Source organism: Lissotriton helveticus, chromosome 5_1, assembly GCF_964261635.1.
Source record: "Lissotriton helveticus chromosome 5_1, aLisHel1.1, whole genome shotgun sequence".
In the NCBI taxonomy this organism is placed as follows: Eukaryota; Metazoa; Chordata; class Amphibia; order Caudata; family Salamandridae; genus Lissotriton; species Lissotriton helveticus.
In genome coordinates, this window is record NC_136065.1 from 1603381072 (window position 1) to 1603395447 (window position 14376).

Sequence of the window (14376 nt, forward strand, 5' to 3'; positions counted from 1 at the left end):
GGTGGCAGGGCCTTCTCCACCCTTGCCCCCAAATGGTGGAATGAACTCCCTTTCGACCTTAGGTCCCTACCCACTTTACAGGCATTTCGTGGTGCACTTAAAACTCGCCTCTTTCTGCAAGCTTATGTGTAGTGGATGAATGGTTTTATTTTCTGATCTTATTGTTAGGCGCCTTGATACCTCCGGGTTATTGTTTTGCGCGTTATAAATTATTTTCATTCATTCATTCAAAGCCCACATAGCGCCTTGAATGTTGCTGGAAACCACGTCGTGCCTGCGGTAGGGGCAACTCATTAAAGAAAATAGTGCTCACAGACTAAATAAGATGTACTGTGTAACAACAGAAGTAAAAGGGCCAGTCCTCATGGGAGGTAACAAATGAAGACAAGGCGTTACTAAGGAAGCACTAACAAGCCTAATAACGAACAAGAAGCCAGCATTTACGACAGCGACACAAGCAAATGACAAAAATGGGTGGAGAGTGGGCGGGGCTTCAAGTTCATACTCTATTACAGCATGCCTCACAGAGCAATGCATGCACTGCCTAGGCTCGACCTAAAAAGTAGTATCTATACTTTGCAATTCATAAAATTATAAAAAGTGCTATGTTTTAATTGATTTTATCACTAAAATTAGTTAATAAGTGGCCTAATTCTCATCTACAAATTACATTGCACATGCTTCATCGTCATTTGGCGTTGCAGCATGCGCAATGTAATTTGTTTTATTTATTTATTTATGTACCTACCTCGGTTGGGCCCGGTTTACTACCCCCACCCTGCCCCTCCACCGACCTGCACCACTCCCTCCAGGAGCCGCTACTCTTGTACGGAGCTGAAACATCTGTTGGAGTCATGAATGGCTTAGTGGCCAAATTCAGGAACGGGGCACACAGACTTTATCAGCTTTTCTCTCAGTGGTTTGTCAAACATCCAAACCTGATGCCCTGAAAAAATTACAAGCAATCAAAGAGATGTCACCAAGGGGAATGTGTGAGAGGGTGAACATTAAGCATTCTACTCAGGACGGACAATCGATTAGAGATGATTACAGCAGCTGGCATGGCAAGGACCAGGGGCTCTGCCCCCTGCTCTTCCGCATAAGGTGAGGGCATTGTAACTATAAGCACAGCCCTCCCTCTTTGTTCACATGCCAGGCTGAAGCCTGATGACTGATTGGGAGGTGAAGGGGGAGGGATAGCAGATAAAATACTCATGAATTAAAGTGAAACCAGGGCAGGGCTGGTAAAGTATGTCCATAATTATTAAAACAAAAAACCGAGTGGGAGCCACGGTGGGGGAGGCAGCAGTAAATCAACTGTGGCATTAACAGGAGGTGGGAGGAAGAATGCTATATTTGAATTTAGGCTGCTAGGCCTCTGAAGTCAAACACAGACAAGCATTACCAGAGCAGGAAACCAAGGAACAAAGAGTTGAGAGATCAGATAAAGAACCTTAGCAGAATGAGACAGTGCAAAGTCCCTGCTTTGTGGGAGTAACATGATAGAACGGAGGGACAAAGAGGCAGGACTGACCACTAGCAAACAGGGATTTCTGAAGGACACTGACGTAGACAAATGAAAAGCAATGGCAACAAAGAGGATGGACTTGATGCCCACAGCCTGATTACAATATGGTACAAAAAAGGGTGGTGATGGACGGAGTATCCGAACCAATCAAACACTCACACCCAGTCAACAGATCTGGGTTTAATCCATCACCGTTCTTTAGCCCACTCTGCCACCCCAGTTCAGACATGGCCATATGCAACTCAGTCTGACCCTGTGCCTCATGGGAACAGTCCAGCCCGAACTGCCAAGCCATGCCTTCCCTGGACCGGAAACAAGCTTCAGAGGACCGGTTTCTGGCATTTCAGCCTGATTACAGCATGTCTCGAAGACCTAACAAGCAGCATTACCTTAATTCTAAAGGGGAAACCATTGAACAGGAGATTATCTCCTTTTTTGAATTTAGATGCATGGCTAGTTCTTTGCATTTAACCTTCTCCTCTGCTGCTCATAATCTTAGCACTGTGGCTGCTGTTCATCGAGGGAGCTCACTGCATTTGATCACAGTCAGCCACATGCCACCATCTTGACTTATCAACCGCCGCAATCTACACTTTAATCAAAAACGTTATTGGTTTCTAAAGGAGATTGTTTCCTCTTTGAGAGTTTTTGCTCCTAGTTGTGACCCTTGAAAGGAAAAGCCTGCCCATGTTTATAAGTAATAATCTACCCATGGTGGAACGGTGCCTTTAGGGAGGCAGTCTCTAACAGCAGCCAGGAGACTATTTCATATCCATTTCTTGACACTGAAAGGGGTATGTAATCAGAAATTGTGAAAGTAGTCTTATCACAGGCATACATGTACTTGCCTTTAGGAAATTACTTCTGCTTAGTGCAGGCAGTGTATATGTTTTATTTGAAATTATTAATTCACAGGATATGTTTAGGTAAAGGTGGGAAAACATCTCACTCAGTTGTGATCTTTGGGTCCTGGTCCCTTTGAAAGAAGAATGTTATGTTAATCTGTTTTATTTTGGTTTTCAGAATGCAGTAGCACTAGTAGGGCTTTTGTTACTTTAGGTTATTTGTTTTATGTAAAACCATGAGTTTCTATGCCAGAAGGTTAATGTTTGTGGATCTTGCAGTAAACAGGCTCTTAATAGAGATCATTTGTCAAGGGATGTTAAACAGAGAGGGGGTGTAGGAAAGTCATCTTCTCTGACTTGATCACCTCCATTATTTCAGTGATGCTGGTGACTACTGACTCTGAAAGTACCCTGGGCTCTGATAACCAGGCCCAACACCAGTGCTCCATCTTCTAAAGGTATATGGCAATTGGTATATTTCAATTTGGTAAAGACAACCTACCGGTAAGTCCCTAGAATGGGTCTAGAAACCGCAGTGGACTTACTACCCTTAAGTGTGCACTGATGTGGTGTCTGGAATCATTTGAAAGTCAGACCTGCCTTGCAGGCTGGTTTTAGAATAAAACTATCTCCCAATTCGACTTTGGAATTAAACGTACTTCTAAAATTACCTGTTTATGACTTATAAATCATCCCTCAGGTCTGCCTCAGGTGCCCAAAATGTGGAGTGTAAAATTATTTTAAAAAAGGAACAATAAAAAAGATGTTTTATATGCCCTGGTAAGGAAAAACAGCCAAATTCATTTTCCCCTATTGTTTTGCTACTTTTCTCATAGGTTAACAGGGGGGAGGCGTCATTAAATTTAATACGTTTGTTTTTGCATTGGAGCTACCTATCACTACCATTCAAAGTATTACATTACTGGTCAGATTTCACCCAACAACTTTCCAAAGTTGGATTTAAGAAAGCTATTACAGGAAATAAAGTTTAGAACTCACTTTCCTGTTGCAGCCTGTTCTGATTGGTCAGCCTTGGCAGCTTGAGCCAAGCAGTTGCCTGAGTAGGTCTGAAGAGGCCTGGGACTGCAACAGTACAGTCATTTAGTGGAAGATTTGCTTCCTGGAAAAGCAAGACAGAGGACGGGGGCTGGGGAGATAAGCTGAACTTCAAAGGCAGGATAACAGATGTCATAGAACCCAGGACAGTCCTCATTTCCTTAATTCCCAGCTAGATGGGACCCCCCCCACCCCCTAATTAAATTGGTAGAAGTGTTGGAAGGGGATTGTAGTCAGTTGTTAAACACACCTTTGGGGTGGGCTTTACAGATGGAGAAATTCTCCATTTGGATGTTTGGGAGCATGGCGCATTCTGGGTCAAAAATATGCCACATGTCGCAGGAATAGCAGAGAGAGATATTTTTATCCTTATTGGTCAGAGTGCTCTTCCTGCCAGCCGAGAATGGATTAAAACATATGGAAGAGATGTAGTACCTCACCAGGTCACTCCATGGAACAACAGAAGATGAAGTACCACCCTCTTGGACCCCTGGACGGCTCAATAGAAGGCCTACGCTATGAAAGACTGCACCTGATGCACTCACCAGGATACACCAAGAAACAACTGTGCCTGACTCAAAGAGAAAGGAATGGCATCCTTGATCTGAAACAGGTACAACAGAGTTGGAAGAAGTCACCTGCAAAGCGAAAATTGATGAAGACCCCAGCTAAGCAGTAGCAACTGGCCTTTTCTCAGACTGTGCATTTTCATTGTGGGAAATGTCCTAGCCCCTATGAGGCAATCCAGAGTCTCGGAACCCTTGGCCTAAGTTAGTGGACACTTATTGTTCACAATAGAACTCAGCACCAAAAAGATTTAAAAGTTTGCAACTTTCTGCAAAATTTGCAGGAAAGCTCCAGGAGACTCGCTCAACGTCGAGAGTCAAGCAGCCTTCGGCAACTTAAAAATCAGCCTGACTGCGGTGGTTTGTGTCACAGAAAGCACCAGAACTTCTTGCCAGTGACGTAGAGGACAAAGACTTCCAAAGGCATACTGAGGCATCCCGTTCGTTGCATGCCATTGTGGTTGAAGCAGACTCCGGATCCAAGGAAGCAGAGAACTCATTGTTGAGAGAAGAACTGCAAGAAAAAAGGCTAAGTCTGAAGATACACATTTGGCCAGGAACTATCCCTCAGCCTTTCCAAAACCACGTTCCATCGCTGTTGGCCCGAAAGGTTGACTTTGTCCCGCCCAGCGCAACCAGATAGCTGTGAATGCCAATTTTAGCTTTTTGGAGCTAGACTGCACATTGTTTTATTTAATCTTTAAACATGTACATCTAAGGTTCCCTATATTGGATTTGTCTCATTGTGTTGTTGTTTTGAAGATAAAAATATTCTCTATTTTCATGAATTTGTTTTTGAATGTTATTGTGTTGTGCCTGTTACCTATTTACTGTTTTGTTTTTATTTAGGGCCTCATTACAATGTCTGGAGGAATCTCTTCTGACCGAAAACGCATCGTCATGAGACAGACCGACACACAGTCGGGAATCCCGACCCCCACATTATGATGTGACCGAACACTGTTCGGTTGCATTCCTACATTTTACTGTGGGAGCATGCATTCTGGACATAAACTGGCAGTAATGCATGCTTCCATAGTAAATGGGAGGTGCGGTTAATCCTTGCACCCCGTGGCAGGCACCTCAAGGAGCCTGCCACAAGGTGCATGGATCAACAGGGAGGCATCATAGGTGCTCCCTAGGCCTCCAAGCAGAAGCTGTGCACCCAAGGGGGCCCTGTTGGGGGCCCCCAATGATGCTTCAGACCGGTATGGAAACCATGTCATGAAGCGCCACCGTAATCTCAAGGGCAGAAAGGCCCACCCTTGAGATTACTTGCAGCATTTCGACGGGCAGACGGCCTCTCCTAGCCTGTCGGAAGCCAGCAGGAATGACCGGTCGGATTCCTTTCTAACCATCTTCATTGTAATGAGGCGGTTGGAAAGGAATCCGACTGGCACATTACGATGCGGCTCGGAAGTGGAAGCCTTCCAAGCCGCATCGTATTCGGCCCCTCAATACTTTGCACATACCTTTTGCCTAAGTTAGGCCTGACTGCTTGTTTTCTAAGCTACAAAGGGCTGAGCAAGGATTAATTTACTGAGACATGATTGAACCTAATAGTGATTGGGGTAATATTGCTAGCTTTACTTATAACCCACTTTCCTACCGGGGGTTATGTGAGGGAAATGTTTGAGTGAAGAGGACAGCTACATCTTGATTGCATGTGAGAGCACTTTCCATTCTATGGGTGTGTTTACTAATCCACAGGAACTTCAAAGGTTAATAAGTATTGGCTAAGCAAAGAGGTTGGATGTTGGCCACCAGCCTTTTGATTTTTTTTTACAAAACATTATTGGTGAGGAAGCTACCTACTAAGTGCAGTATCAGTGGTCCATGATCACAAAACATCTTCACTCCACAATATTGCTCTGTCAATTTACGGTGCAAAGTATGCCTTACTGCCTCCATGTATTATGTGATACCAAAACCCATAGGAATAAGATAAAAGGTTAGCATCTATGCCAAGGACATATTAAATTAACAAATCAGGAAGGGAGATAAGAGGAGTCTGAAAAAACATATACCTTTCTGCGATGTGCAGGGGATAGTACGGGTGTATGTGGGAAGGGACTTTGTATGTCTGATAGGAGTATAGTGCACTAAGATGAAGGTAAACTCTTGAATATCATCGTGGTAGTAGTGAGTGAGATTGTTGTCAGTAACCCATCAGCAGACTCTCGGAACACAGGATGCTGTCCTGTACATTTCTGCAACCATTTGTCATACATGGTTAACTGTGGAGTTCTCTAGTATTGTAAGATGTAGATCTTGTCCACTGTACGGCCCGAAGATAGTAATTAGTAATTTTTGTCTTGGCATTGGTATGTCCTTTGAGTGATGCAACAAAATCAATGTTCCTGTCATGGGTAGAAGGATTGCAGTGCCTCACTGAATGTGGTTTCTGTTCGAGACCAAAGGCATCACATTTCAGGGCAACTATACTGCATTGCACCCTGACTGACCACATCTGCAGCAGTTGGAGTGTGGCAAGAGTCTGCAGGCCACAATTTCTGTGGCATCCACTACCAATCCTGGAGTGACTGAAAAGACAAAATTGTGTTCTGGTTTCTCTCACTCTCTTGTCCATATTCTCTACAAAAGCTTACCAATCAGAGGCTATGATATCCAGTAAGTTTTTCTGCCCTGTACTGTGGCGAGAGGATGAGAGCCAAGGGGTATTTCTGTTGTACTATTGTATTGCAGAGATCCAACATCGCCGCCTGTATTGTCCCCATTATTTCAGAATTAATGGATGGGAGAATTCAGGATATCCCATAGTTGCATCCTGAAAATACTGCTAAGGCAGAGTTGGAGTTGCAAGTATTGCCATGCTTAATTAGAGGCAAGGCTAATTCTTCATATAAAGCATACATTTGAGATACCCTGTGACTACCTATTTATTTTAAGTGAGTGTACCAGCTGCCTTCCATATTTCCCACTGAATGGGGTGACCGCCTATTATACTTGTGTTGGCTCATATAGCACCCTATGCACATTGTCTGAGATGAACGTGTATTGTGTATTATAGATAGCTATCCAGATTTGTGATATACCTTCTGTCATAGGATTAGGACTAAAGGAATGAGCGGATTTGGTTTAGTATAAAATTGTTAGATGACCTGCTGTGTGAAAGTAGTTGTTCAAAAGGGACCCTCAGAAGGAGGTCCCCTCTACCTAGTCTTAAGAGGATCATTTGAGATAGTTGTAATGCTCCATTATAGTGTTACACACTGGGAAGTTTTAAGTGTCTGTAATTCCTATGACAAATCATTTTCAATATAAGGAAATGCATTTTAGAACTGCGGTCAGCACTGGAAGTGGGAGCGTCCTTACAATGTTTTTAACCCTGAGGACTATCACCACCGTTATGGCTTGCAGGCACCCCCAGAGAGAGAGAGAGCGAGTTGTAAATGTTTCAATTTTTCATAGTGTAACCTAGACTTGGTCAGGAGTGGATCTTTGTTATCCGCGGCCATTCTTTCAAGCCAACTGGTAATATAAACCCCCAATTGTAGCACTCCAGTTCCTATTGAAATTTCAATAATTATATGGTGGCTTTCATGCTGTTTCGTGACAGTGGCAGAACCTCACTCTTCCCCCATTATCCCTGTAGCCTGATGTCCTGGAGAAGGCAGTAATGCTTGAAGTCAGGGCCAGGAGGAAGACCTCCATACCAGTAAAGGTAAGCAGGATTTCATCTGAGTATATTGGAATTTTCAAGGGGCAGGCCAGGAAAGCGACTATTTCATGGGTGTGATGTATGGACACCACTAGATGTTCTTGGGCTAGTAGGAATAATAGAAGTGATAGTTGGCACCCTTGATCGTTTCTGCAGCCAACTTTGGTTATGAAGTCCTCCCCTAACTGAACATTCTCAGCATCGAAACATGTCATTACATTCATCCTGTCAGACACAAGAAGGTACTGAGTGATAGGTCAATGGTATTGTCTTTGGAGTCTTTTGATAGCCATAGGAGATAAGACAGTGTGCACAAATGGTTACAGATGATCTGCTTGAGTCTGGTGGCCAGAATGCGTGCAAGTATTTTAATATTCAATTTAGGGAGTTATATTTTCGATAACTGCTACAATTTAGTGGGTTCTTACCAGGTTTGGGGAGAAGTGTGTTGTGCCTTATTGGAGAAGGATGATAGGCTACGTAGGGTTTCTGCCTCTTTCTTTGGCTCATTAAGTGAGCCCAGTACCTCAGTTTCACCAATTTGTAGAATTCTTTGGGGAAGCCATCTTCCCCAGGTCCCTTATTACAAGGAATGTTGGAGGTTGCTTGATCAATTTCATTTTAAGTTTACGCACCTTCTAGGAGTGAACTACCCTTATCACTAAGACTTAATAGCAGCAGTCTCCATAAGAGAGACTCCTCCATAGCTATGACCCCCCCCAATTCAGTTCTGAGTAGGTTTGTATAGTATGGTGCAAATGTGGATTCTATTCACTACGGGTCTCTGACTAGTTGGCCCTCCTTATCCTGTACTGCTGGGATAGCTGCAGCTGTCCTCAATTGCTAAAACTGTGCTACAGAGAGCCTTACTGCCTTCTCCCCCTGTTCATAGTGTCTTGCTTTGAATCTGTAAAGCATGCATTCTACCTTAGAAGTAAACAAATCATTTAAGCTCCATTGTATCTAGTTTCCAATTTCTGCCGAGTCTCTTCGGAGGGGTTCTTACTGTATGTCCTTGTGTGGATTGTAATCTCTGACTCCTAAGTGATTTGTTGTTCCTTCCTGTGTTTGTTGGTGTGTAAATTTGGTTGTTGGTTGAGTGGGGCTTGTAAGATGTGTAAATAATTGCCTGGATAAATGAGAGTTAAACATAAATGGAGTGACCCTTTCTTTTTCAAAACCTGGGTGTGAGAATTTGGGTTGGTGGTTGACTGGGGTGTTTATTCTGCTCAACTAACAGCCACAATCACTGTCAGGATGAATCACAAAAGTCACTAAATTAATGTGTGTTTAGGCCTCTGTTAGTTTAGCACAAAAGCAATCAGACTTAAGTTAGAGGTAATGTATAAAGTATTAATGCAGCACAGAAAAACAGTCATGAAGTGAAAGAACAACACAATAAAAATGTTTCACCAATGTAGAAACATAGAGGAATTGTAACAAAATATTTTACACCAAAATGACACAAGTTCACTCCGTAGAAAAGGAGTTATTAACTTATAAACTTTAAGATAAAAACTAATGTAAAAGATCAAAGTGCCAACCATGGACATCCAGTCGCATGGGAGTGGGGTAAAGTCAGAAAATATGGTCCACCGCGATGGAGACGGACTTAAAAATAATTTGAAGAAAAATTCTGAATTTGAGAAGGGTGGGGCAGCAGGCAGTGTTAGAAGGGGAGGCCCTGTCATCGGGGAACCACTGGATGAAGTTGTGGTGAAATTTCTATGTTTGGACTTAGGGTCTGAATTAGATTTCGGTGGATGGGTTACTCTGTCTCAACAGTGACAGATATACTTTAAGCCGAAATATAAATCCTATTGAATATAGTGGGATTTATATTTCGGTGGATGGGATATCCATCATGTTGTGATAGAGTAACCCGTACAACGAGATCCAAATCAGGACCTTAGTCTATTTTTTGGAAGCCAAAAATCTTCAGCGGAACGAAGCTGGAGACTGTAACCTACGAGAGTGCCACAAAGCTGGATCGCATTAGGAGAAGGACTGCTGAACAGGATTTGCTTCTCTGGAGAACAACAAAGCAGGAGCTGCCAGGAAGTCAAGCAGATCAGCAATGCACCTTGGGAGAATAAACAAGCAGATTGGTACCTTTAGCAATAATCCCAAGGGTCCAGAACTTGATAAGGACTCACTCCGGCTGGGTCCAGTAATGAATTAAAGGTGGTTGGAGTGTTTTCTGTCCCTGAGGCTCTGATCAGGAGGCCAGCAAACTAGCTCTTGGAGTCACTTTGTTAGTCCTTGGTTCAAGAAGTAGAACAGGGCTCAAGCAGCAGGCAGGCCTCTGAGGGCTCACGTTAGGCTCCAAGTAGAAAAGTAGTCCTTCCAGATACCTTGGAGCAGTCTGGTGGACTACACAGCAGTAGCCAATCCCCTGAGAGTCCTTCTGCAGGTTTAGATAATGAGCTGAAGCATGGTCTGAGGGTCCTATTTTATACCTGGCACTTTCCATGAAGTAGGAGAAGTTTCCTGCCTCCAAGCTGGCTGCATAAACAATGCAGTGCTGAGAAGTCCTTTGTTTCTTTTTTTTTGCTTTTTTTATTTGCCATTAGGTACATTTCCAAGCGTCATAACAGTTTATACAACAGGTCCAAAAACATATAATAAATATAGACATTAGTACTATCCATAAATACATTTTTGAAAGAGCAGAAGTATAGAGCACATATATACTGAAAAGAAAATACAAATCAAAATACATCCTTACAGCATTGCTTCACCAAAATTATACTATTCCTAGTGTCTTACTTTAACCTATACCCATTCTATTTCCGAATTCATCTCGGCTTTTTCTCAGCCATTTTGACAAGGGGGCCCAGATCTTATCCCCTTTTTTCCCAGCTCGATAACCTTTAGTTTAATAGAGAGCCATTTCTATATTATATATATTTAGTAGGCGTTGAAGTCAAGCACTATATACCGGTGGGTTGGAGTCTTTCCAAGCTGTAGCTATTAATAACCTTGCAACCGCTATTGAGACAAAAACAAAACCCCTATGTGCATATATCCACTCACAGTGACCATCATACCAGAAAGCATAACCAGAGCATTAATCTTGATTGTGCAATTCATCAATTCATACCAACATTTTTCAATACCCTTTATTAGAGGAGCCAGGAACTTACACGCATAAAACATATTCTGATATCTGGGGCAATGATCGTTGTCTCTTTTCCCCCACCCATTAAGTTTTGCTGGGGTGTAATATAGGTTAAACAACGTCTTATAATGTTGTGTTTGAAGGTTTGCAGACACAAATATGTTTTCACCCAATTTTATTGACATATCTATATCTATGTCCTCGTCCCACAGTTTTGTTGCCCACTTTGACTCGGTTTTCTCCAGATTGTCGGGTATGGTTTCTATTGGAATCCTATAGATTTCCCCAATCCTCCCATCACCTCGATATACTTTATCCATTAACGGTATTGCCCGTAGATTTTCCTGTTTCCTGACTAGGTTTTTTATACATCCTCTCATTTGGATATATTTAAAATATGTGCTAATACCAATCTCAAATTTCTGAGCCAGTTCTGTAAAGACTGCATATTGAAATTTTCATTAAATAGATCCCCAACATGCAGTATACCCGCCTCCGCTCACTCTCTAGCCATGCTATCCACAAATTCGTCTGGAAAGATCGAAGTTCCCCATAATGGGGTATATCGATTGCATTTTGAAATTTTTATAATTTTACACAATTTGCTCCAAACCGATCTAGCTGCTTTCAAACATTTAGAATGGGATTTTTTATAATAGCTAGGTTCTAGCTGTCTGAGGAGGAGCCCTGATGCTTCTCCCCCCACAGCTAATTGGTAGATTTATGGCACACTATCCTCAATCACACATTCATCTGCTCCCAGTAGATCTCCCATTTCTAATACGAAATTTGCCAAGTAATAATAGTATAGATTTGGAGCAGCCCAACCCCCTCTCTCTCTTGGCAAAGTTAATGTCCTCAACGCTCGCCTAGTTTTTTGATAGCTCCAAATAAAATTAGAGAAAATTTAGTTCATTTTCTGAAATGACTAGGGCGGCAGGTCTAGAGGAATTGCTCAAAATAAACTAAGTATTTTAGCAAAAATCTTCATTTTTAGGACATTGACCCTGCCCACTTACGTTAAATGCAAATTATCCAACCGTCCATAGTGTATCTAAATCCGGCCCAATCTTTACTCCTAGATAGGATACGCTATCTGTTAGATGATGATCTTGAAAATGTCCCTGTCCGGTTCAGACTATCTGTGTCTTTTCTTTATCCAGACAGTAGCCTGACCTACTGCCGAATTCCTCTGCAATTCTCTCTATTTCTACTATTGTTGTTTCTGGATTTGATGTAATTACCGCAATATCGTCTGCGTAGGCAAGTATTTTTCTCTCATATCCATTGATCACATAAGGTTCAATCGCTAAGTTCTCAGTTACCTGCCTAATAAATGGATACAGATATATGGCGAAAAGATGGGGGAGCAAGGGCAACCCTGCCGAGGCCCCCATACTACCTCCATCGGATCTTATGCCACTCCCATCATTTGTAGTTTGGCAAATGGTTTGTGATACATTGCCTTAATTGCTGTAATCATTTTTGGACCCATCCCTCGCTCTGCTAACGCCTCCCACAGATACTGCCACTTCACTCTATCGAAGGCCTTCTCTGCATCCAAGAAAATCACAGTCAGCCCATCCCCCCCCGCTGCAGCAGAGAAATTACTCGGCGAGTGTGATCCGTTGTTAACCTTCCTGGCATGAATCCATGCTGCCAGGGAGAGACCAAGCTGGCTCTGACTCTCTGGAGCCAAGTCGCTAATTTTTTTTAATATACTTTTTTATCTGAATTTATCAGAGAGATGGGTCAGTATGACCCAGGTGCTGATGGAGGTTCCCCTTTTTATGAAATATAATTTTATCTGTCTCCTTCCATGAGTTAGGCGGAATCCCCCAGTATTGAACATTCAAGAAAAGATCCTGAAGGAGAATAGCCAAATCACCTTGAAGTAATTTATATAACTCCACTGGGATTTTATCTTGGCCTGCGGCCTTCCCTAAGGAGAGTGAATTTAAGGCTAAAATCGTTCCTCCAATGTAATCTCGCCTTCTAATTCTGCACGTATATCTGGATCTAATCTACTAAGCAGAGAACCTTACTTTTCTATTACTGGCAAATTATCACAGGAATCCTTCTGGTATAGATTACTGTAATAATGCTTAAAAACCGCTATTATCCTAACAGTCGATGTTTCCATTTGTCCTTCTGAGTTTTTAATTTAGTTATATTATTTCTGCTAGTCTTTTGTCTGCTCCTCAGGGCCAAAAGTCTACCCGTCTTTTCTCCGTATTCGAACATCTCTTTTCGGTACGCTTGATATGCCTGGGCTACTTGTGTTTGAAACAAGTTATTAACCTCTGCTTTGACAATTATTATCTGATTCCTAACTGTCATTGATCTATTGCCCTCCCCCTGGGATACTTCTTTGGTGTGTTCTGTTTCTAACTGTGCTAACTTGGTCATTTAGAAAGTGACCTGCCTTCTCTGCATTTTGCACTGTTGACCCACATAGCTTATTATTTCCCTCCTTAGGCACCCCTTATATGTATCCCACACAATTACACACGAGGCACTGCAGCGATTTATTTTAAAAAATCCTCTAGTCCATTCTTTATTATGTTTAATACATTTCTCGTCTGCCAGTAATTTCCTGTCAAATGACCAAGACAGGGGTTCCTTTTCCAGGTCCTGGCCCGCTAAATTAAGTATAAGGGGATTATGATCCGAAAAGATTTGCGGCAATTTTTTAATCTCTGCACCCCCCAATAAATTAGCAGAGACCAAAAAATTGTCTAATCGAAAATATTTTTGGTGCGGGTATGAAAAATAAGTATACCCGGGATCTAAATTCATCTTATCTGCCCACACATCTACCAGGCCATGGCTGGACTTAAAATTATTAATAGCCTGATTGACCCTTGGTTTTCTTCCCATATATTTCGGCCCTGCTACTATTCAGCTATCCGAATGCAAATTAAAATCACCACATACTATTACTGGGGTCGGCCATGTAGCAAGCTCTAGCTCTAACTCTTCCCATAGCTCTGGATCATCTTGATTTGATGCATACACCGTCACTATAGTTACCCTGATACTTAGTAGTACAATGGCCCAATCCCCTGGTCTGTTTACAGCCACCTGCATGGCGTTTGATAAATGTTGCTACTGCTCTAATCATCGAGGTCTGTAAAGAGCAAACTGCCAGCTCATATCTTATCAGTTGAAGGATACCCCGATTATTCCATGGGACATGTGTCTCTTGTAGACAGATAATCTCTGGGGCTAAAAATCTTTAAATTTCAAAAACGTTTGTTCTTTTTGTTCTATCATTCAGGCCTGCAACACAAATCTGTAGATTATCCATTTATTCTTATATGATTGCTCCATCTCAACATTACTGCCCTCCATCCTTTATTATCTGTAATTTTAGTTCTGTTCAGGTCTATGTACCTAAATGGCTTTTCTCCACCCCAACCCTCCCCCACCCTTCCTGACCCTCCGCCCCCCACCCAGCCTTCATCCCATTTGTAGAAGCCACTAGACCTTGGTCTAGTTATGATGTTGCAGCTCTTGGCATGAACCTAGTGTCGCCCCCATTTTCTATGCTTATCAAATAGTGAAATATTTAATAC

The 14376-nt window shown here is 42.4% G+C and overlaps 1 protein-coding gene across 2 annotated transcripts in view; it reads left to right on the forward strand.

Annotated features, from left to right (window-relative positions):
• The window catches only part of LOC144753731 (cytosolic phospholipase A2 gamma-like), a 928534-nt gene that overhangs the window by 719926 nt on the left and 194232 nt on the right, over window positions 1–14376 (forward strand). The window lies entirely within an intron of this gene.